Below are 22,769 nucleotides of genomic sequence, written 5' to 3'. Positions count from 1 at the left end.
GAAACGAGAACAGGCTAAAATAACTCATACTCATCACCAAGAATTAGTAAAAGCTTCTTTTGATTCAAACATGATATCTAGAAAGGACTTTCAAATTGGAGATTTAGTCTTAAAATGGGATAAGGCTCATGAGGAAAAGGGCAAACATAGAAAATTCCAACGAATGTGGCTTGGCCCTTTCCAAGTTGTAGAAATCATAGGTCCATCTACTTTTGTGTTACAAGATTTAACAAGAAAAAGAGAATCTTTACCTGTTAACGGGTAGATCCTCAAAAAATACTTTCCATAGGAGATCATTCTTCTATTTTTTTTGTAAAATTAGTCTTTCCTTTATTTTTGATAATAAAACCAGTTGTAAATAGTTGAATTTGGAATTCACAAAAAAGATAAGCATTTCTTTTTAGATTTTGTTTTTCGCTTGTATAAATAGAACTGAATTGGAAAATTGGTCATTATTATTGAAAGGTACAGTCAAAGAGTATAAATCTGAAAATGATACTAGTTTCAACCTTATAAATTTTGACAAAAAGCTCACTTTAGTTGGAATTTGTTTTATATCATTCAATTGAAAGGTATCACAAACAAAACAAAGATTCTTTGTGGAGAAGCTCTTTCCAAAAACTCTACAATTGTCATCCAGAGCTATTCTTAAGGAAACAATGACTTCCTCCCCACTTAGGGAAATATGAGCTTCAAGGAAAAATCCAGTGATACACTTCGACTTAAAGAATAAGAGGTCTCATCACGAGTCGACTTATCATGATCATAAGATTTTATAGCTTGCTGACTTTGCCAAAACTGCATACCACAACAGGGCAATGACTCAAGATTGTTGCAATCAAAAGACAAGGGGTCTCATCACGAGCCAAATTATTCAGCAAAGTTATAAATCAAGTGAGTGGCATTGTCATAATTTGGCTACCAAACCAAGGCATTGTTCTTTAAGAATTAAAAAGAAAATAAAAGTAATATGTTTGGATATGGATTTCCCTTTGAAAATCACATACTTCTCCAAGTAGGATACAGGATCATTACTAGGTAACAGGTAACCCTATCGAGGCTATAAACGCTTGCTGGTAGCAGAGGCTCTACCTATGACAAATGAGCATATTTAAAACTAATTTATAGGGAGAACGTTTCTTTTATCTTTACAAACCAAGTAGTGATTGATGTAAATACAATGACTAGCTCTAGGAAGTTAAAAAAGTCAAAGTTAATATAGAAGAAACAAACTATTGTTGACAGTTGAAAGCATGATGTACTTTATCTTTTTATAATAAAGTTTGATTTTCTTGAAAAGTTTTCTGTTTTGGAAGTTTAGAAAATCAAAAGAAAAATAGAGATAACTGGTTCTTCCAAGTGAATCGTGAATTGTTGTGGCTAGCAACAAGCCCTGTATTATTTAGTTTTATTACTAATACTAAATAAGTGGGGACCCTTTATCCAAAAAAATTTAAAAAAATGAATTAGTACTTATATTCATTTTTATAAATCTTACTATCATAAACTTAGGAGAATACCTGAAAAATAAAAAGGACTTTAATTTTATGATAAGTTCGAATAAAACCATTCTTTCAATAAAGAGTGATGGATCGCAGAAAGGTAATGGATGCCATCCTACAAACGGAATCCTAATATTTCGAAATTGTGATGCGAAATCATGCACTAAAACACTCATCGCATCGCATGGCTTAAGTATCACTTAAGGTGAAATGTCTCAAATCGTCGATATGAGATGGTGCGTCTCGCAAATTGCATTTCGCAGAAAACACATGGTAATGGATGATTGCCACATGCAACAGATTGGCGATATTGCGAAGAAAATCGTAAAATTTCCTTATCGCAAATCTTTAAGGCTCGTCATTCGAAAAAGTTTTTCCCAAAAACCGATGCCCAGTTATGCGCATTAATGATAATTAATGAGTTAGTTGGTAATCATTAATAAAATAATGTTTTGATTTGATCGAAGGGCCATTTCACGTAGGGTGATATATTTGATAAGATTTTGACATTTAAAGCTTTCCCATCACCTTTTTTCTTATCAGTACTCTTGCCTCATTTGTAAATTGCAGGAGTGAAAAGCAGAGAGGTATACATAGCGATGTTCAGAATATTATGGGAAAGAAGGGTAAAGCTCTGAGTTCTAAAGATAAAGAAATGAAGCCCCTGTACACATACACCACCTGTAACAAAAATGCGAGTGTTACTACTTGGGAAAGCATGCACAACCTACTCGCGGAAGAAAATACCAGAGTAATGGAGGTTATGGTGACTGCAGATTCATGTGGGTCGTCTGAGGTGTCGATTACAGAACTAGCATGTTCGTTCTTGCACCGGATAGCGGCGAGGCCCAAGATTCTTCCATACATGGACATGGTCAAATGGGTATTGGATAGTGTTGATATCAGAGCCAAGAACTCTTGGAGTCGTTCTTTCCACAAAATTTAAAGTTTATATCCTATAACAGAATGCGCGCGAGAGGCGAAAAATAGCACCAGGGACGCCCAGATTGAGAAATTGAGGTAGTTTCCAATGTGTGATTAGCGCTAATCATGCATCACTGGGCAAAACCCCTTGAAGAGGAAAGCCTCAAATTACTCAGTCGTATGTAAACCCAAAAAAGTGTAGGAAAAAATGTTAAAGTCTAAAGCCAAAACCCGAGCTCTAAAACCCATGGGATTTATCAGAGAAATTCTTAAGGTGGTATGTAAATATCAGAGACCACTCCAAGATTTTTACCAAATGTACAACACCTACAGACAAGCTGGACACAGAAGGCTCAGGAAAGAGTAGAGTCCATAAAAAGGTTAACCAAGTTGAATTGGGATTCTTACTGGACGTACTTGGTAAAACCACACAGCCAATGCATGACTCTCAAATGCATCATTAACTCTGCCAAGAAGATGGCGGTAGCATTTGCCGATTCCGTTTTCACAGGACAACTAAAGTTGGAGGTTTGCGAGCCAACTCTCCTCAAGCAAATGTTAAACGCTTGTGACTACAAAGAAGAGATACATAGATAGTTAATTGGCAGTTTTTGTTTTAGATTCAGTTTTAGTTTTAGATTGCTTTATTTTTTCTTGAAATGAGTACGATCATTTAAACCGTTTCCTACATTTTTGTAATAAACTAATTTTAGATTTAGCTAGTAGTATTTAAACCCTTCTCATGCATTTAGAGAAGGGTCCTGAAATTTATCAAAAGCTTGTCCCCAGAACATGCACTTCTGCACCCTCCGAGGAGGTTTTGATGAATGAATGGAACAAGATTTATTGATATCTGTGTTTAATATCTACTACTGAAATTGCACTTTTGTACCCTTAGTGGATGTTAGACTAAGAAGAGATAGATCATTATTGCCGAGGCCTATGAGTAGAGCTTGTTATAAATGGTACTTTTATCTCTTAACAATTTCTTCTTATGCGTTAAGGTGATATTCAAGTTCAGTTATTTATATATGAATTCTTGATTGCTTGAGTTATCATTTGGCACTTCGGTATAGTGATAGATATTCTATTTATTCTTAATATATGAGTAACTTATTATGTGATATGTTTTTCACAATTGTTTCGTCTAACTTTTTATATGAAATGGTTTATCTTTATTGAATTCTTTTCTCATAGCAGTTGAATGATCTTTATTACCAATTTCCATTCGAAATTATTTTAGAACGCATAGCTAAAAGATTAAATCCTAGGTTAGTTTTAGAATTAGATATTTCTTTTCATTAGAATACAATTGCATGTTGATAAATTAGATTTAGAATAAAAGCATTTTACTTAGAAATTATTAGAAAGGAAATACCAATTATCAACACACACACACATAAATTGGGAAACTGGTCCCATATCCCTAGTTAGACCCACTATACCAAACGAAAAAGGAGCTGCTAACTAAGGTTCGAACCGGATGGGCATCCCCCTTGTTGTAGACCCGATTTTCGGGGCTTCAATGCAACCACATGCAGAAAGTGTTATTCATGAAGATGAAGTTGAAGTTGAAGAGTGCTCCAAATGGATGTTATGATTCTTCATTGCTGCTTCCAAGGCTTCTATCTTCTTAAAGAATTCAGATTCTAAGTGGCCATCTCGATTAGAAAAGTGGCAATGTCTATCAGTCTTGTTCCCTCTGTTTTTATTTTCCTTATCATTTTGTTGAGATGATTTTTCATTTTGAGACTGAAATTTCTTAGGACCCTTGTTTGGTTTAGGACCATTCTTTCTAGGATACTACTTCTTAGGATTATTTGAATTTGGTTGCTGCTGGGTGGCTAAGTCTTTCTTAGATGAGTTTCCAAGATTAAGAAGACCAAGATATAACAAATTTTCTTGTTCTCTTATTAAAGAATCACAAAAGGAATCAAAAAAGGGGGACTTGTAGTCTTGTCCTTAAGAAATAAAGGCTTCTCTAGTAGAATGGAAGGTGGAAACAAAAACAGAGTAGGATGGTCCCAACTTAGTAAGAATGGAATAGATAAGGCTACAATCTTCCTTCTTAACCTTAACACCTTCAAAGAGAAGTCTAAGGGTCTTGAACTTGGACAAAAAGTCTTTAATCAAAGAAAAATTATTGGGGTCCAATGTAAGGAATTCATTTTCGAGTTGATAGGTTCTAATTTAATTTTTAATTCCAAAAAAATTAGTGAGTTGTTCCATTGCTTTATTAGGAGTATCAAGTTATGCGATATGGAATCTAAGGTCTGGAGAAATAGACATCTCTATCAACCCACGTGCTTTATCTTGCCTATTTTCCCATTTGGCTACCTTATCTTCATCTTGAGGTTTGGTTTTTTGGCCTGAGGCTATTTTGTAAAGACATATACTTCTGAGTAAATCCACAATGTAGGACGACCATTGGATGTAGTTGGTGTTTTCAAGAATAACTTGGCATGGACTTTCCATTTTAACAAAAAATGAAGTTGTAGATTCCGAAACTAAGTGTTCTAACGGAAAGATCTCGAAAAATTAGGCTGATTAAAAAAAATCGGCTCTCAAAACAACTTCTGGATGAAGAAAAGTTGTTGAAGATGCCAATGAAGTGCGTAAATGTACGAAAATTAATGTTAATGTTATATTTAAAAAAGCCCCCCCTTTCCAAACTTAATCTAATTAGCTCACTTAATTTTATTTTATTTTATTTTTTATTTTATTTATTTATTTATTTATTTATTTTATGTGACTCACTTTTATAAATAAGTGAAAGTCACTTTTACAATGTTACTTTATGAGCTACCCACTAAATTGTAACTTAAATAAAAGATAAATATACTTTATAATTATAAGTGACTCACTTTTTATAATGGGTGAGAACACTTTTACATAAAGTAACTTTAAAACATAAGTTACATGTGCTTTTTGAAAAAGTAACTCAACAAAAAGAAAGACTTGAACTCAATACCTCTATTCTCATAAAGTAACTTTTGAGCAAGTGAGCTAGTTTAAAAGGTTAGTAATTTCCTAACAGTATACACTCTTAATCGATGTCCTACAAAGGCAGTGTTGAATTTTACTCTAGAAGAAACATGGTTAGGATACAAACTAAGTGTTGCACATATGAAAGTTTTTGGTTGTACTGCATATGCACATGTTCCTAAGGAAAAGAGGAAGGAATTGGATGATAAGTGTGAAGTGTATCTTTATTGGATACAATATTGAAACAAGAAGTTACAGGTTGTTTGATCCAAAGGAAAATAAGGTGATGATAAGTAGACATGATGTGTTCGATGAGAAGGGAGTCTATCATCCATAACAAGTACAGTTTGAATTGAACAAATATGCAGTGAATATTGGTGATGATTCAAATTATGAATTAGTAAAAGAAGATGAAGTTAAGAAGAAACCTAAGTGGCTTGAAAGGGGTCATTCAGAAAGCAGTGTGTTGGATATAAATTTTGAAAGAAGGGTTACTAGATCTCAAAGTTATCTAGTGAATTATGCACTTATGGGATAGGTAATGAATATGGATGAACCATAGGATTATGCAGAAGCATCAAGAAAGAATGAATGGAATGAAGCTATGGAAGCATAAATGAATGCCTTGGTGATAAATGATACATGGGACTTTATGTAATTGGCATTAGGGGAAAAGATGTAATTGGCACTAAGTGGGTTTATAAAACCAAGTATAAATCATATGGCACAGTTGATAAGTATAAGGCCTGTTTATTTGCAAAGGGCTATGCACAAAAAAAGGAATTGATTATACTGAGACATATTCCCCAGTGGAAAAGTCGGATACAATCAGGATGGTTCTTGCATTAGCTACACAATACAACTCGTTAATTTTTCAAATGGATGTTAAATCAATCTTTCTAAATGGTTATGTGGATGAATAAATTTATATGGAGTAACCTGAAGGTTTTGAAGTGCCAGGAAAAGAATATTATGCTTATAAGTTGAAGAAGGCCGTGTATGGTCTTAAGCAAGCTCCAAGGGCATGGTATTCAAGAATTGATAAGTATTTACAGGAGCATGGCTTAGTTAAAAGTTTATCTGAGCCCAATCTCCATATCTTTTAGTCAAGACATGAAATTCTGATAGTTATCTTATATGTTGATGATTTGATCTACACAGGGAATAGTAAAAAACTATTTCAAAGGTTTAAGTCACATATCATTGCTGAGTTTGAAATGACAGATCTTCGTGAGTTACATTATTTCTTGGGTATTGAAGTTTGGTAGAAGGAATATGGTATTTTCATGTCACAAGCCAAGTATACTTGGGGCATTTTGAAGAAGTTAAAAATGTTGAGTTGCAAGCCCGTGACAACTCCTTTGGAAGTTGGGTTGAATTTATAAAAACATAATGACTCCAATTCAGTTGATGTTACTTTGTATCATCAATTGGTTGGAAGTTTGATCTACTTAACTACAACTCCCTTTTGCAATCAGTATGGTATCAAGATTTATGGTAGAACCTAAGGAATTGCAATGGAAAGGAGCAAAGAGGATTTTAAGATATATGTGTGGAACAGTTGGTTATGCTTTGGTATACAGGTCTACAGAGTATTTCAGGTTGATTGGTTATGCATATTCAGATTGGTTTGGATGTATGGATGATAAGAAATCAACTTCAGGGTATTTATTCAGTATGGGTTTAGTGATAATTGCTTGGAGTACTAAAAAACAATCAACAATTTCTCTCTCGATAAAAGAAGCAGAGTATAAAACGGCAGTGATAGCAGCATGTGAAGTAGTTTGATTAAGAAGAATTCTAGAGGACCTGAATGAAAACAAGAGCAACACACTCAGTTGATGTGTGATAATCAAAGTGCTATTCAGATGACCAAGAATCCAGTTTTCCATAAGAAGACCAAGCATATTGATATTTAGTATCATTTTGTTTGGGATCTGGTTTAGCCATGAGTGATTGAGATTGAGTACTATAGAACAGATAAACAGGTAGCTGATATATTCACCAAAGCACTGTCTAAGGAAAAGTTTCGCGAATTCAGAGATGATCTTGGAATATTTGCAAATGATCATTATGGGGGAGAAATGATGGAATAATGGATCATTTTTAAAATATTCAATAATTAAAGTTGTTGTTTTTAATGAGAGATTTATGGAGAAATTAGTGGAATGGCATGTGAGAGATTTATGAATGATTGTTTAGAGAATTATGGAGTGATTTGTGGAGTTATTGATTGAGAAATTTGTGGATTTGAAAAAAATCTGAATACCTCTCCTCATGTATCAATATATGCCTATGCTAATGAAATAATATTGAGTTGGTGTGTGAGAGATGTGCATTACTGTTGAATTTTTTATGCTATATAATTTAGTTTTTTATTGTGTTGTTCCATATTTCACTTGTAAATGGCAAGGAATTATGGTTTCTGGTTTGGTCAGAGTTAGCTTGTATTTCCTTTCTCTTGATGATTAAGTACATGAACCAAGGGATCATATGTCTCTTAAGATCTTATGTCATGATCCATGTTTGTTCGGTAGTAATGTTGTTGCAACTATAATGCATTGGTGAGGATAGACCAATCGAAAATCTATTACACAGTTCTTTTCCAGAAATACTCAACAATTGTGAAAGCCTCTAGTCACTTGTAGACATGAATATTTTTAGTGTGTCTAAATTATGGCTAGTTTGTAAAAGTAAATTCCCAATCCCATTGGCATGTGGGGACCTTTTGAATTCTTATATCCTTTATAGTCTTTAAAGTGGCATGAATTATTTGTATTCTTATCAGTAATTATTGTTTGAATCAATTAGTATTGCTACATACACTATTTAATATAGAAATGCATTTGTTGGTCACATTACACAACCTTTAGAAACTTTATGCGCAATTTCACTTGCTACGTTAGTAGCTTGCAAGAACTACTATAGAAATATGGAGAAAAAAAGGTGGACTGGCAAACTAATTTTCGGTAACACTGAAAATTCAGTTACAGAACCCTTTAACAACCTCCAGTGAGCTATAGATTTTCGCATTGAAAAGAGTGATCCGAATTGGATCCTTAAACATTCTCTAAGTTTTCATGACTATTTCAAATTATTTCAAGCTTCAAAATCTTATGGATATCGAGCCTATCAGAAATATCCTCTAAACATTGGCAATTTGTGGTTAGCATGGAACAACGAGGATCTCGATCAAAGCGTGTAGACCATTGGCCCATGGTGACTGTGCACTAGCACAAATTGACAAACGGGAGGTCAAATCCAAAAACAGAGGCGGTTTCTGATACACGATTAGTGCATGGCTTCCCCCTTAGTGAAGTAAAGCCCCCAAGCACTCAGTCACGAGGAAAAGCATAAAACTGTATGGGAATCACTGATTCCGTCAGAAGGTGGGTCTCGCGCTAAAAATGGTAGGATATCGAAAGGGCATCAAGCGGTAAGAGGGTTCGATTGAGTCCTACACGATGCCATACACTGGGTGACACGTGTCCAACAGATGAGAGAGAAAATTGCTCACATCGCACACGTAAAGGTTAGGCTAGTTACCCGCATGATATGGATGGCGACCGTAGGATCTAGAGGCTCCAGATCAACAATGGAGAAATTATCGGATGGATGAATGGATTCGACAGGGAAATAGGTTGAGTCATATGAGATTTGAGGTTCGGCATGACCGATGAGTTGGTAGAGGAATCAGTTTCGCAAGCAATCTTGGAGCAACTGAAATAATGATCGTTCAAAGAGAACTAACACTCAGTTCATGAGGAAACAAGTGTCCACCTCTCTCTGAAGCATTACATAGTGATGATGACGCATAGCAGGGGAATTCCAGTGGGTAGAGGCAGGAGATCCAGAGAGCCGGGAAGTGGAAATGAACAGTGAGGGAGCAGATTGGCCTTAAGCCACAAACAGACAAAGAGTAAAGGCAGGCAGAGAAAGAGAAGCAGAAAGCCAAGAGGCAAGAAAGAAGTGAATTGCAGAGAACAGAGAAGCTGAGCTGACCTACAGAGCAAAGGCAACATCGAGCAGATAGAGACAAATAGAGTCTGAGAGTCTGTGAACTCTAGAGAAGGCTTGAGAGGTTTAAGAAACTCTTCTGTGTATACCTGTCAAGTATTGAGTACCAAATGGGACTCATACCACTGAGACTAGTTGAGGTCGAGATCCATTAAGGGGAGTTTGTGTACTCTAGAGACTTAGGGAATCCAAGTGCAATCCTACTTATCATCATCTGTTAAAGTGAGACTCAAATTGAGCTCCTTGTTGTAAAAAATCTGCTTTAAGACATAATAGAAAGGCCACCACTAAAGGCTAGACCAGGAGATGTAGCCTAGGAGGATTGGGTGAACTCCTTATTAAGCTTGTTGTGTTTTATGTGTTTGCTTACTATGTTTCTCTTACTGTTTCAGTGTCTATGTATTTTGCAATCTTATCGATCTGTTGCATAAAATAACATAGGCACACCCCAGCGCATGAGTCTGTAATACCTTCATTAATTCACTGAGGTCATTTACGGGTGATTTCAGATCAAGTGGTATCAGAGATGTAGGTTGTTAAGGTTAGACAAGCTTGTGCTGGATTTTGTTGTTGAATGCTAACTAGATCAAAGCTTAAATTAGGACAAGGAGAGTTGGTTGAAACTAACCCAGAAATTAGGAGAGCCTATCCTCAGAATAAAATGTTAGATGTAAGTCCCTTGGGACTAGACCCCCAATTTATAGATAGTTTCTTGGCCATGAGGTCCATGGTAGAGGAAATGTATAGGGACTTTAGAAAACATGAAGATGAAGATTCATCAGGCTCCAAACAGGATAAAGGAGAAGAAGAGTCTCTCCTCCATGAACACTCAAAAGGAAAAGGGAAAGAAGAAAACTTTCTCACACCTCCTAATAGCCCTTAACATAAAAAGAAGACATATTTGATTAAATTAGATGTTAAATTTGATTTTTATGGAGAGTTGAACGTAGAGAAGCTGGATAATTGGATCAAACAAATTGATGTTTATTGCAGAGTGTAGAGTATTGACTCAGAAAAGAGTAAGATTCAGCTGGCCAACCTACGCCTTGGAGGCACTGCCTTCGTATGGTGGGAAGGCTAGACACAATCTAACATGAAGAAACATGGTAAGATTCTTTTTGTTTGGAGTGAATTTGTTTCTGCAATCAAAAAGCAGTTCTATCCACTAGCATACATGCAGCAAGCCATGATGAGATGGAAAACTCTTGGCTAATTGAAAGGGAAAAGTGTACAAGGTTGGAACCAAGAATTTAGGAAAAGAGCTTTGATTCTAGGAATTTCAGTAGACTCACCTGAGACTCTGTTGAAGTACATAGGTGGTCTACACAGCTACATGAGGCACACTATCCTCATGTTTAACTCCACTAGTATAGATGAGGTATCTATTCAAGCTACGCATCTAGGAGCTATAGGAAAGAATGGGAACCCAAAAGTTGGGGGATCATCCAAGCCCATTGCAAGCAAGAATAAGGAGAAAATAAAATAGAAATGGAAAGAGAGGAAGGCCAACACTGCACAAAAAAAGTAAGTCTTCATGCAGTCACTGTAAGAAGGATGGGCATGATGATGAGAACTGCTGGATTAGTGGCTTATAAGTAAATTTTATTTTTGAATAAATTGTAAATAAGTTGGGATTACTGACTACACCTCACAAGAAACCATACCCATTAGGTTGGTTAAGTGATAAAGCACAACCACAAGTGACTAGACAATGTAAACTTGAGTTTTCTTTTGGGTTAGCATTTGTAGATGAGGTTGAGTAAGATATAGTTCCTTTGGATATATGTGGAATTGTTTTAGGAAGTCCCTACATGTATGATAGAAAATATACTTTCTACAGAGCTGAGAAAAAGTATCTCCTCATTAAAGATGGAATCGAATATATTGTAAGAGATCATAAGCTCAAGAATAATTATACTCTCATAAACTCAGGGCAGACGAGACAAATAGTAAATTGATGCAAACAATTTTTACTGATGGTTGTAAAGGAAAAGAAACTTGATAAAACCAATGTATTTGAGGGCTGTGATGCTAAACAACAAGCTTATCTAGAAAAAACTTGTTTCAGAATATGATATCTTGTTTCAAGAACCTAAAGGTTTGCCACCCAAAAAGGAAATAGTGTGTGATATTAATTTTCAGCAAGATGCTCCATTGCCCAACATCGGAATGTACAGGTTGTCCGCTTTCAAGAATGAAAAAATCAAGAAGAAGGCGCATGAGTTTCTTGAGAATGGGTTCGTTAGACTTAGCACATCACCATGTGGGTCTCCAATCGTTTTGGTGAAAAGGGAAGATGGCTCGTGAAGAATGTGTATTGATTACCGAGCATTGAATAAGATAAAAATAAAAAATTGTTATCCCCTTCCTCGCATAGATGATCTGTTAGATCAGTTAAAGGAAGATGTTTATTTTTCCAAGTTAGACTTGCATAGTGGATATCACCAGGTCAGAGTTTTAGAACAAGATGCATAGAAGACTGCTTTCAAAACAAAGCAGGGATTCTATGAGTGGCTGGTTATGCCTTTTGGCTTAACTAATGCTCCTGCTACTTTCATGAGAGTAATGAATGATGTACTTAGACCTTTTCTTGATGATTTTGTTATTGTATATCTATATGACATTCTTATATTTAGAAAAATGTGGGAAGAACATTTAAAGCACATTAAGTAGACACTAGATGTTTTGAAAAGAGAAGAACTTTATGTTAAACTCTCACAATGTGAAGTTGGCAAAACATCTTTGAATTATTTGGGACATATAGTAGAGGGTGGTGAATTGAAGATAGATCCCTCTAAGGTGGCATTCATTATAAACTGTCCTAAACCCAAATCTGCTACAGAAGTTAGAAGCTTCTTAGGAGCAGCACAATGTTGGAGAAAGTTCATTTCTAACTTTTCCTTAATTGCAGCTCCCTTACATGCTTTAACAAGATTGAACATGGTGTTTCAGTGGGGAGGAAAACAGCAAAAAGTCTTCGACACCTTGAAAGAAAAGATTAGTACAGCACCAGTACTAGCATTGCCCGATCTTCAATGACCATTTGAGATCCAAACAGATGCCAGTGACTATGCCATGGAAGTAGTGTTGATATAGCACGGTAAACCCATATGTTATCATTTTGAGACATTTAATTCTGCAGTAGTTAACTATCCCACATATGATAAAGAATTGTATGCATTAGTACAGAGTGTGAAAACGTGGAAACATTACTTAATGGGCAAAGAGATAGTTAGACATACTGATCATCAACCACTCCAATATCTACATGCCCAAACTAAGTTGTAGCAATCAAGACACTATAGATGGATGGGTTTTCTACAACAATTTCATTTAGTCATCAGATATGAAAAGGGAATACACAATAAAGTTGCAGATATGTTATCTAGACCAATTATAAATGCATCTACTATACTTAAGAATAATTCAGTATTGCATGAGAGCTACATCGAACAATATGCTCAAGATATAGATTTTAAAGATGTATATGCAACTTTAAGTCAAGGCAAACAAGTAGAAGAATTGGATTATCACATTAAGGACCAAATCTTGTATCATTATGGGAAGTTATGAATTCCACAAACTGAAAGAGTAAAGATAATTCGAGAAGCACACACTTCTCTAATAACAGGTCACTTTGGGGTAAGTAAAACGATTTCACAACTACAAAGATTTTGTTATTGGACAAAAATGAATGAGACAGTTTTTAGATATGTAAGAGGGTGTACCATGTGTGCTAAAAGCAAGCCTAGAAATAGAAAACTAGGCTTGTAAACTCCACTACCAGTTCCTTCTCATCCTTGGGAAAGTGTTTCCATGGACTTTGTTGGAGGACTGCCTAAATCTAGGAAAGGTCATGACTATTTATAGGTTGTTGTGGATAGGTTTAGCAAAATGTGTATTTTGATACCTTGTAATAAACATATTACAGCTGAACTAACTGCAAAGTTGTTCTTTCAGCATGTATGGGTTCATTTTGGATTACCCACTTCCATTGTATCCAATCGAGATTCCCGATTTGTTGGGAAGTTTTGGTCGAGTCTGTGGGAACCGATGGACACCAAACAGAAGAAAAGAACAACCCTTCATCCACAGATAGATGGCCAGACATAAGTGGTCAACAGGACAGTGATCTAGTTGCTTAGAGGCTATTGTAGCAAGCATCCCAAACTTTGGGGTGAACATTTGTGTTATGTGCAACATGCTTACAACCAAGAAAAACATTCTTCTACACAGAGATCTCATTTTGAGACCTGTTTTGGTTTCACACCAAGGTCTCCCTTGGATTTTGTCTTTGGTAAAGACAAATTAGTTGATGGACATAATGATGTGGACAAGGCAACCAAGTTCATTGAGCAAATCCAAGAGATTCACTAGGTAGTACAAGAGCAGCTGGAAAAGATCCAAGACAAGTACAAGGCAAGGCATGTCAAGCATCGGATGGAGCATAGTTTTCAAGATGGTGATCAAGTCTAGCTGTATATCAGCAAAGACAAAATGCAAGGTGAAGGTAAAACGCTAAATCTAATAAGGTATGGACCTTTCAAGATACTTGAGAAAAATGGTGAGAATGCTTTTCGCCTTGATTTACTAGCTTACATGCACATCTACTCGGTTGTTAATGTAGACAGCTTGAGACTATTTGAACCTTCATTAATTGAAGATCCCGAAGAGAAGAGTCAATTGCCTTCTATTGATGATCTGTTACCTGAATATCTGAATGAATTATAGGAAGATACGATTCTGGATAGAAATGTGAGGACGACGTGCAGGGGAGATGTTGAGTACCTCAGGATTGGACTTAAGGGTTAAAAGCCAAGTAGTGCAAAGTGGATAGAGATTGGACAAGTGAGACAACTATACCCTCACTTATTCGATGCTTGAAAACCAACTTTTGGAGGTCCAAAATCTTTTTCAGTGGGAAGGCCGTGATCCGAATTGGATCCTTAAACATTCTCTAAGTTTTCATGATTTTTTCAAATTATGTCAAGCTTCAAAATCTTATGGATATCAATCTTATCAGAAATAACCTCTAAACAATGGCAATTTGTGGTCAGCATGGAACAACGAGAACCCTCGGTCAAAGCGCATTTACTGTTGGCCCATGGTGACCATGAAATAGAACAAATTGACAAACGAGTGGTCAAATCCAAAAATAGCGGCAGTTTCTGATATGCGATTAGTGCTAATCACGTATCACAGGGCATCCCCCTCAGTGAAGGAAAGCCCCTAAGTGCTCGGTCATGAGGAAAAGCATAAAACTGTACAGGAACCGCCGATTCCATCAGAAAGTGGGTCTCGTGCTAAAACTGACAGGATATCGAAAGGGCTTCAAGTGGTAAGCGGGTTCGACTGAGTCCCGGCTGATGCCATATACTGGGTGACATGCGTCGAGCGGATGAGAGAGAAAACCACTCACATCACGCAGGTAAAGGTCAGGCTACTTACCCGCGTGATATTGACGAAGACCATAGGATCTGGAGGCTCCAGATCAATGACAAAGACATGATCCGATGGATGACCGGATTCGATAGGGAAATACGCTGAGTCATATGAGATTTGAGGTCCGAGATGACCTATGAGTTGGCAAAGGAATTAGTTTTGGGGGAAATCTTCGAGCAATGGAAATAATGACCATTCAAAGAGAACTAACACTCAGTTCGTGAGGAAACAAGTGGCCACCTCTCTCTGAAGCATTACACAGTGATGATGACGCATAGCAGGGGAATTCTAGTGGGCAGAGGGAGGAGATCCAGAGAGTAGGGAAGCGGAAATGAACAGTCAGGGAGCAGATTGGCTTTAAGCCACGAATAGACAAAGAGTAAAGTTAGACAGAGAAAGAGAAGCAAAAGGCCAAGAGGCAAGAAAGAAGTGAATCACAGAGAACAAAGAAGCCGATTTGACCTACAAAGCAAAGGTAGCATCGAGCATACAGAGACAGAGAGAGTCTGAGAATCTGTGAACTTCAGAGAAGGCTTGAGAGGTTCAAGCAACTCTTCTATGTATACCTGTCAACTATTGAGTACCAAATGGGACTCATACCACTGAGACCAGTTGAGGTCGAGATCCAGTAATGGGAGTATATGTACTCTAGAGACTTGGGGAATCCAAGTACAGTCCCACTGATCATCATCTATTAAAGTGAGACTCAAAATGAGCTCCTTATTGTAAAAGCTCTGCTTTAAGACACAATAGAAAGGCCACCACTGGAGGTTGGACCATGAGATGTAGCCAAGGAGGATTGGGTGAACTCATTATTAAGCTTGTTGTGTTTTATGTGTTTTCTTACTATGTTTCTCTTAATGTTCCAATGTCTGTGTATTTCGCAATCTTATCGATCCGTTGCATAAAATAATATAGGCACACCACATCACATGAGTCTGTAATACCTTCATTAAATCACTGAGGTCATTTACGGGTGATTTTAGATCAAAAAGTGTTTCTTGTTTGATAAGTATGATCGTAAGTTTATAATGGCTTAGCTAAAGGGAAATAAGCAGCCAGGGGCAGCAGATCATGAGAGCAGAGCTACACAAGAAAAATTGGAAAGCATGCACTCTTGGATTGAGGTGAAAACAGTTTTAGCAGTAGACAAAGACCCCGAAGGGGCCACATCTAAGGTGTTCCATGCTCCCTTTCGAGACATATCAGGGATACCACCTTTCAACACTTTCTACTGAGCACCAAATGAGGTGGTACCTCAAGAAGGAATGAAGTTTGTGGCCCTTACTGAAGCAAAGAGGAAAGAGGTAATTGAACATTCTTTCACTATGAAGAACAAGATGGAGGGTTGGTGGAGGATGATAATCTACTTGAAAACATAAAAGGAATCCTATGGTAGCGTCCCATAAGATCAACCGTTCTAAGAACTACTTTATGACCAGGTCCATGCCCAATAAGAGCAAGAAGAGGAACAGACTGCCAACATTGCTAGAACCTGGAAAGAACAAATGGATAAATAACAATTGGTAGTCTAGGACTAGCCTCTTCCTCTTAGAACTATCCCAATTTAGTTCCAAACCATTGAGGAGTTGTACCCCAAAAGAAAAAACCTATTTTGACAGGAGGTTTGGTTAAAGAGGAGCAAGGACCAACAAAGCCTCCTTCAATGAGGAAGAGGCCAAAGGGGCTTGCGCTAGGGACTGATCCCAATGCCCCTACTACAATAAAAGAGGACGTACAATATACTTTCACCCCTCGCGCAGTTGAGTAGAAGTAGGAATACAAAGAAATTATTTTGAAGAAGAGGAGATATGCGATTTTGGATGGAGGTGTAAGCAGTTTTGGCAGCAGACAAAGACCCTGAAGGTGGGGCACATCTGACAAGAATAATCTACTTGAAATAAACGATGAGCTTATTTATCTGGCTCGCGATGACTTTATGGGAACTGACCTTAGGGCCTTATGTGGTTATGGTGGTGATGCTAATAGGGAGGATCTTCTAAATGGAATTACAATGGAATCCTTTGTTGAATCCGTTTCTCAATTGGTCTTCCCCTTTGTTGAAACCAGATTGTAACCTTATGACTCCTTCACTAAATAACATTCTCACTAAAAAGGAATCTCATTTAGGTATTGCTACTCTCAGTGATTTCTTCTTTGTAATACCAACTCTGCTCTTCGATATGAAATTTTGAATTCCAATTAAATGTCTCCACAATTCTTTCCCAAGCCTCAAGCCTCTATGCATCTCTCTTAGCACAACGGTGCATCAACACTAAATTTTATTTTTATTTTTGAGGGAAATTGGGCCAAAGTGAAAAACACAAGTGTAAATACTCCCAAAAGGCACCTTGTTACTATAATCTCATGAATCTCAAAAACAAAGTCAAATAATCTACCTAGTTGCTATCCTTGGAAGTATGAGATATTTACAAAATCTACAATTGGAATATTCTCAATATTTATCTTTCGATTATCTTCATGTTTAAGTTTTTTCCCTCAAGACATTGAATAAACAAAGCTTTTTAATTTATTTAAACACATAGTTGGGCGGAAAGGAACAAATACCATATAAAAATAGAAGAGAGAGTTGTAGAAGAATGTGGTTCACAACTATGGTTTTGTTGGATACTTTAGTTTCATATTTATACTTAAATTGTTGGATTGTTTATGTTTTTTTCATGTTTAGATGGTTAGTATGGTTGAATTGCAGATTTTAGAATGAAGATGAGAAATTTCATTGTTTTGTTGGCCACTTTAATTCTATATTTGTGCTTAATATTTTTTACATGAGTTTATTCATAAAAATACAAACTCAATGTCACTGCTAAGATAGCAATAACATAGGTTATTGGAGAAACATTTTTTGAGATGAGACAAATTAAAACAACAAAAGGAGAGGATACAAAATTTCATGAATCAAGACTCTTAGTATAAAGTTTTCAAAGATAATGTGAATGAATTTGTCCTTTACTTTCACAATTGTGAGGAACCAATTCTGCCACTTATCATTGACATTTTAAATGATATTCTCACAACCAAGGATTATGATGCCAATATCATCATAGTCAAATAACAATTAGAATAGGGAATTTCACAATTGTGAGGAACTAGTTGTGCCACTTATCATTGACTTCTTAAATGATATTCTCAAGAAAAAAGATTATGATGTCAATATCGTCATGGTCAAACAACAATTAGAATGGGGAATTTCATAAGTGGCCAGAAAGATTCAAGAGATTTAGATGACATCATCACATGGTAAGAGCAATACAATTTTACCCCAACAAATGTACACTCCTTTCTACAAAGTGAAATATATTTATTTTCCACCAACATTTATTAAACCAAATTTATGAAATGCATTTAAAGACATTGAGTCAATATGGAAAGAGAATGATAAGCACCTAGTTGAGGCTATGGAAATGATTGAGTTGGATAAAATACAATGGTCCAAAGAGACAACAAATAATACCATTTTTTATAGTTAATTACAGGAGTGGAATAAGGACAAGAAGAAACATGTAGCTAAATTAACACCATCCTATAGCAAATGATGAAGCAGTTTATTAATGCTCCCCTTACTACTAAAGTCTTTCTATTAAGCTTTCCTCATAAAATTTGACAAATTTCTAATGAACAAAAACTATTATTCATTGCATTGTGAATTATGGTGATATGAGATTACTTTGTTATGAAATGTTTGATTTAAATCATTTACTTATAAAGGTTCCAAAATCTTAATGAAAAGAATTTTCATAAATCCTTCACTTTGAACATATACTCGTTGCAAATTTTTTACTTCTTTCTTCTATGCTATTGTTTATTATGCCATCTTCTATGCTATTGTTTCTTATGCCATTGCTCTTATGCCATTGCCTTAGGGCTTTTCCTTTGCAACATGTAGTGTAAATGCTAGTTATGTCTCATCTTTATTATGCTTAGGGGTGACCTATATTTCAGTATTAATATTATTATTATAATTTGATGCTCCAATGTTGAATTTCTGATTAGGTTATACAAAACTTCATTGAATTTGGTAAATATGGCTTCACGTTCATCATATTCAGACTCTACTTCCAAAATTACTCCTGAAATGACTTCGTCAGAAGATGGAACGCCAGAGGTCATGATAGCAGATCGAGGACTGTACAAGCCAAATGAAACGGTTTGATACTTGTCACGAAGAGAACGGAAAATAGAGTTTTTATTTGAGGGAGCTAATTAATTACGCCGTAAGGCGTTTCCTTTTGAAATGAATTACCCCAGCTGCCACCGTGTCCTATTGTTGACCGTGGATTTGTGGTGTTAGACGATTGAATGAAGTGTGATCGTTGATCAACACTGATCCAAAACTTAACAGTTAATGAGGAAGCAGACGGACGCACTGCCAGCAAGCCATTCGTTTCTCCGCTGACATGTGCTTGGCTCGCACTGCAAACGACATGCACTTGGCTCGCACTGTAAACAAGGGCTCTCCCTAAGTCGAGCTCCAAACCTCCACCAAACAAGGGCTCTGCCTGAGTCGAGCTCCGAACCTCTGCCTCATGCACAAAAAAATACCATCACAATGATGCAGCAGAAGCAATCCTCCGAACCTCCGCGGCCAGATCATGGCGCCATTGACACAAGACTCCGTACTCTGCAGAAGATTGTTCCCAGTGGCAAGAAAATGGAAGTTCATACACTTTTTTCAGGAGATCACCGACTATATTTTGAATCTTCAAATGCAAGTTCATGGATCAGGTGATGGTTTTTGTACCTGAATTTCCCACGGGCACTGCCGAGCCCACTTCTCGCATTTTCTACTGGTGTCAGTTGAAGAGGGTGTGTAGCCTCATGGACAAGTATATTAAGATGGGTTACCTCTATTCCCTGGTTTTCTCTGAGCTCCAAGTCATGTCTATGCTCATTTTTCATCAAAAATAGGTGAGCCGAGACAGGCCTCCTTGATGGCCTTGCAGTGTGGAAAAACGAGGACATTGAGCATATATTTTCTGATTGTTTCATAGTGAGGTCCTTGTGCAAGACTATTTGTTATTGTTTCTCTTCTCTGGTTTCCTATTCGTGTCATTCGATGGTCGGTCTTGTTGGCATCACTGATTTGTTTTTGTTACTTGTTCAACCTGCTCTGCCAGTGTTCACATTAATGGTTCTTTGCTTCTGATGATACATGAGGTAAGTCCACCATTAAGGTAGCAGTTGCACCTGTTGTGGAATTATATTCCATAGATTTTGGATGAATAGGCAGTCTACACCTTTGCAACAAGTAGAAAGCTTATTAGAAGTGCTGACCACAGGGCTCTTCTGGCGTGGGTAGGCAGGGAGATTAATTCTCTTTACCTTATAATATAAGACAGTTATTCTGCATATGTCCATTAAAGAGTTCTTGAGTTATGATGAAGAGAATAATTCAAACGAGTGATCCATATAGTTAAGGGTACTCACTTCTTAGTGAACCCTTTATGTTGACTGGCTCCATCTAAGACTCTTGACCATAAACATCCATTTTTAAGAGGGATATCGGGCATCCAAGGTGATTGTTAAATCTCTTGTCAATCTTCCTATATGATATCAAACACCCCTTAATATTGATACCTGCATGTCTTTTCAATTAAGGCTCCCCTGAATCTTGATACTTGCATGTCTTTTCAATTAAGGTAGAGGAATTGCAAGATAAATTAGAATTTCATTCTACTGGTTATTTGCCTAGAATCTGGCAGTGAGGTTTACCACAAGAAATTGCAACAAAGGTTAATTTGGTTTTGCTGGAGTATGTAAGGGATAATCAAATCTAATTATTTTTCTCATTTGCGAGAAGTAACATTGCCTTGTTGAGGCCCTAACTATATGTGAGAAGTATTCTCCCTTGACTATTCGGGAGAAGCTTTCAGCTGAGCTCCATTTGTTAGTTATACTAATGAACATCTCTCCTCCCACAGTCTCCTATAAACATTTCTTGAGATTGGTTAGCAGCCTATACCAGAAAAAAGTGATGAGGCCCTTGCCCTATACCCATGAAATGAAGTGAGTCAGATATTTGTTAGACTAAGCAAATGCAGGTTGGTAGCTAACTCACATCTCCCATTATAGCTAGCTCACATCACCCGAGGTCGATTCATAAGCTATACTAGTGAACAACTCTCCTCCCATGGTCTCCTAACTGTAAAGAAACCACCTGAGATCCATTTGTAAGCTATACTTGTGAATAACTCTCCTCCCATGTCTCCTGACCGTAAACAAACATTTTCTTGAGGTTGATTACCAGGTTTTACGAGTGAAAGTTCATGAGGTTCTTGCCCTATACCCAAGAAACATATGGTTGGATCGAGAGCCATTGAAAGATTCAGTTCCTTATCCACCTACTGTTGCTTAGCCACCAATTGATTGAGTTGAAATTTGAGCTGATTCACTTACCCAGTTCCATAATCCGTTTTCCTATTGGCAAAGGCACAGTCAATTTATCGAGAAGAGAGTTAAATATCGGCTAGACTGAGAAAATGAATGGTGGTAGCTAGCTTACAACTTCATAATAGTATCTAGGCTAATTTCTAAATCATATGCTCACCACTGGGAAATGACCTTGGATTTGCAGCATATTTTATACAAATCTTGCTCTGGTACATCCCCAAAATGAGGGAATATGCAACTTATATGCATATTTATTTCAACTTTTCAACAACTTGCTTTGGTGGTCAACTTAATTTTTGTCTTCAGTAATTGCTACAGATTTTTATGGATTTCAAACCAACTCTCAAATGGAGCTTTATGAAATGTGCTATGCTATAAACACATTTGATGAGTTGTGTAGCCTTTTAGCAGCTATCCGACACCAAAATGTAGTGCTTATTTACCCAATAAAATCAAAGAGGAGTGACAATGACCTCTTTTGGGGGTCTATCGTCTTGGATGGATCTTTAGGATTCTGTCAGAGGAAATTGATATTCCTAGAGGAATCTATCTGGGATATTATTGCCTCCTCTATTTGCGATATTATTGCCTCATACAAAACATGAGCCCTCAACATGGATATTATGTCTGCCTTTTATTTAGGTGAGATTCAAATTTGAAATTGGCCTTAAAATGAAGCAAATAAAGCTGGAAATAAAGGTGGTGCTATAATGGTTGACGTATTTGTTATATAATACCCATGCTTTTTATCAGTGCAGTAGTTAAAGACATTCAGTTATCAATTAAGGCAGACTTAAAAAAGCAGGTGGCTGAAAATAATTCCATTTTTGAGAGGGATATCGGGCATCCAAGGTGATTGTTAAATCTCTTGTCAATCTTCCTATATGATATCAAACACCCCTTAATATTGATACCTGCATGTCTTTTCAATTAAGGCTCCCCTGAATCTTGATACTTGCATGTCTTTTCAATTAAGGTAGAGGAATTGCAAGACAAATTAGAATTTCATTCTGCTGGTTATTTGCCTAGAATCTGGCAGTGAGGTTTACCACAAGAAATTGCAACAAAGGTTAATTTGGTTTTGATGGAGTATGTAAGGGATAATCAAATCTAATTATTTTTCTCATTTGCGAGAAGTAACATTGCCTTGTTGAGGCCCTAACTATATGTGAGAAGTATTCTCCCTTGACTATTCGGGAGAAGCTTTCAGCTGAGCTCCATTTGTTAGTTATACTAATGAACATATCTCCTCCCACAGTCTCCTATAAACATTTCTTGAGATTGGTTAGCAGCCTATACCAGAAAAAGTGATGAGGCCCTTGCCCTGTACCCAAGAAATGAAGTGAGTCAAATATTTGTTAGACTAAGCAAATGCAGGTTGGTAGCTAACTCACATCTCCCATTATAGCTAGCTCACATCACCCAAGGTCGATTCATAAGCTATAATAGTGAACAACTCTCCTCCCATGGTCTCCTAACTGTAAAGAA

The 22,769-nt window shown here is 36.7% G+C and overlaps 1 pseudogene; it reads left to right on the top strand.

Moving 5' to 3' along the window:
• Window positions 1-18,915: 18,915 nt before the first annotated feature.
• Window positions 18,916-22,769, top strand: part of LOC149224113 (7-deoxyloganetin glucosyltransferase pseudogene) — a 36,401-nt pseudogene continuing 32,547 nt past the window's right edge.

The sequence above is a fragment of the Pinus tabuliformis genome, chromosome Q (assembly GCF_031772625.1).
Source record: "Pinus tabuliformis cultivar Carrire ecotype Pingquan chromosome Q, CPIR1, whole genome shotgun sequence".
Classification (NCBI taxonomy): Eukaryota; Viridiplantae; Streptophyta; class Pinopsida; order Pinales; family Pinaceae; genus Pinus; species Pinus tabuliformis.
The sequence above is the reverse complement of the archived record's forward strand: the minus strand, read 5'-3'. Positions and strand labels throughout refer to the sequence as shown.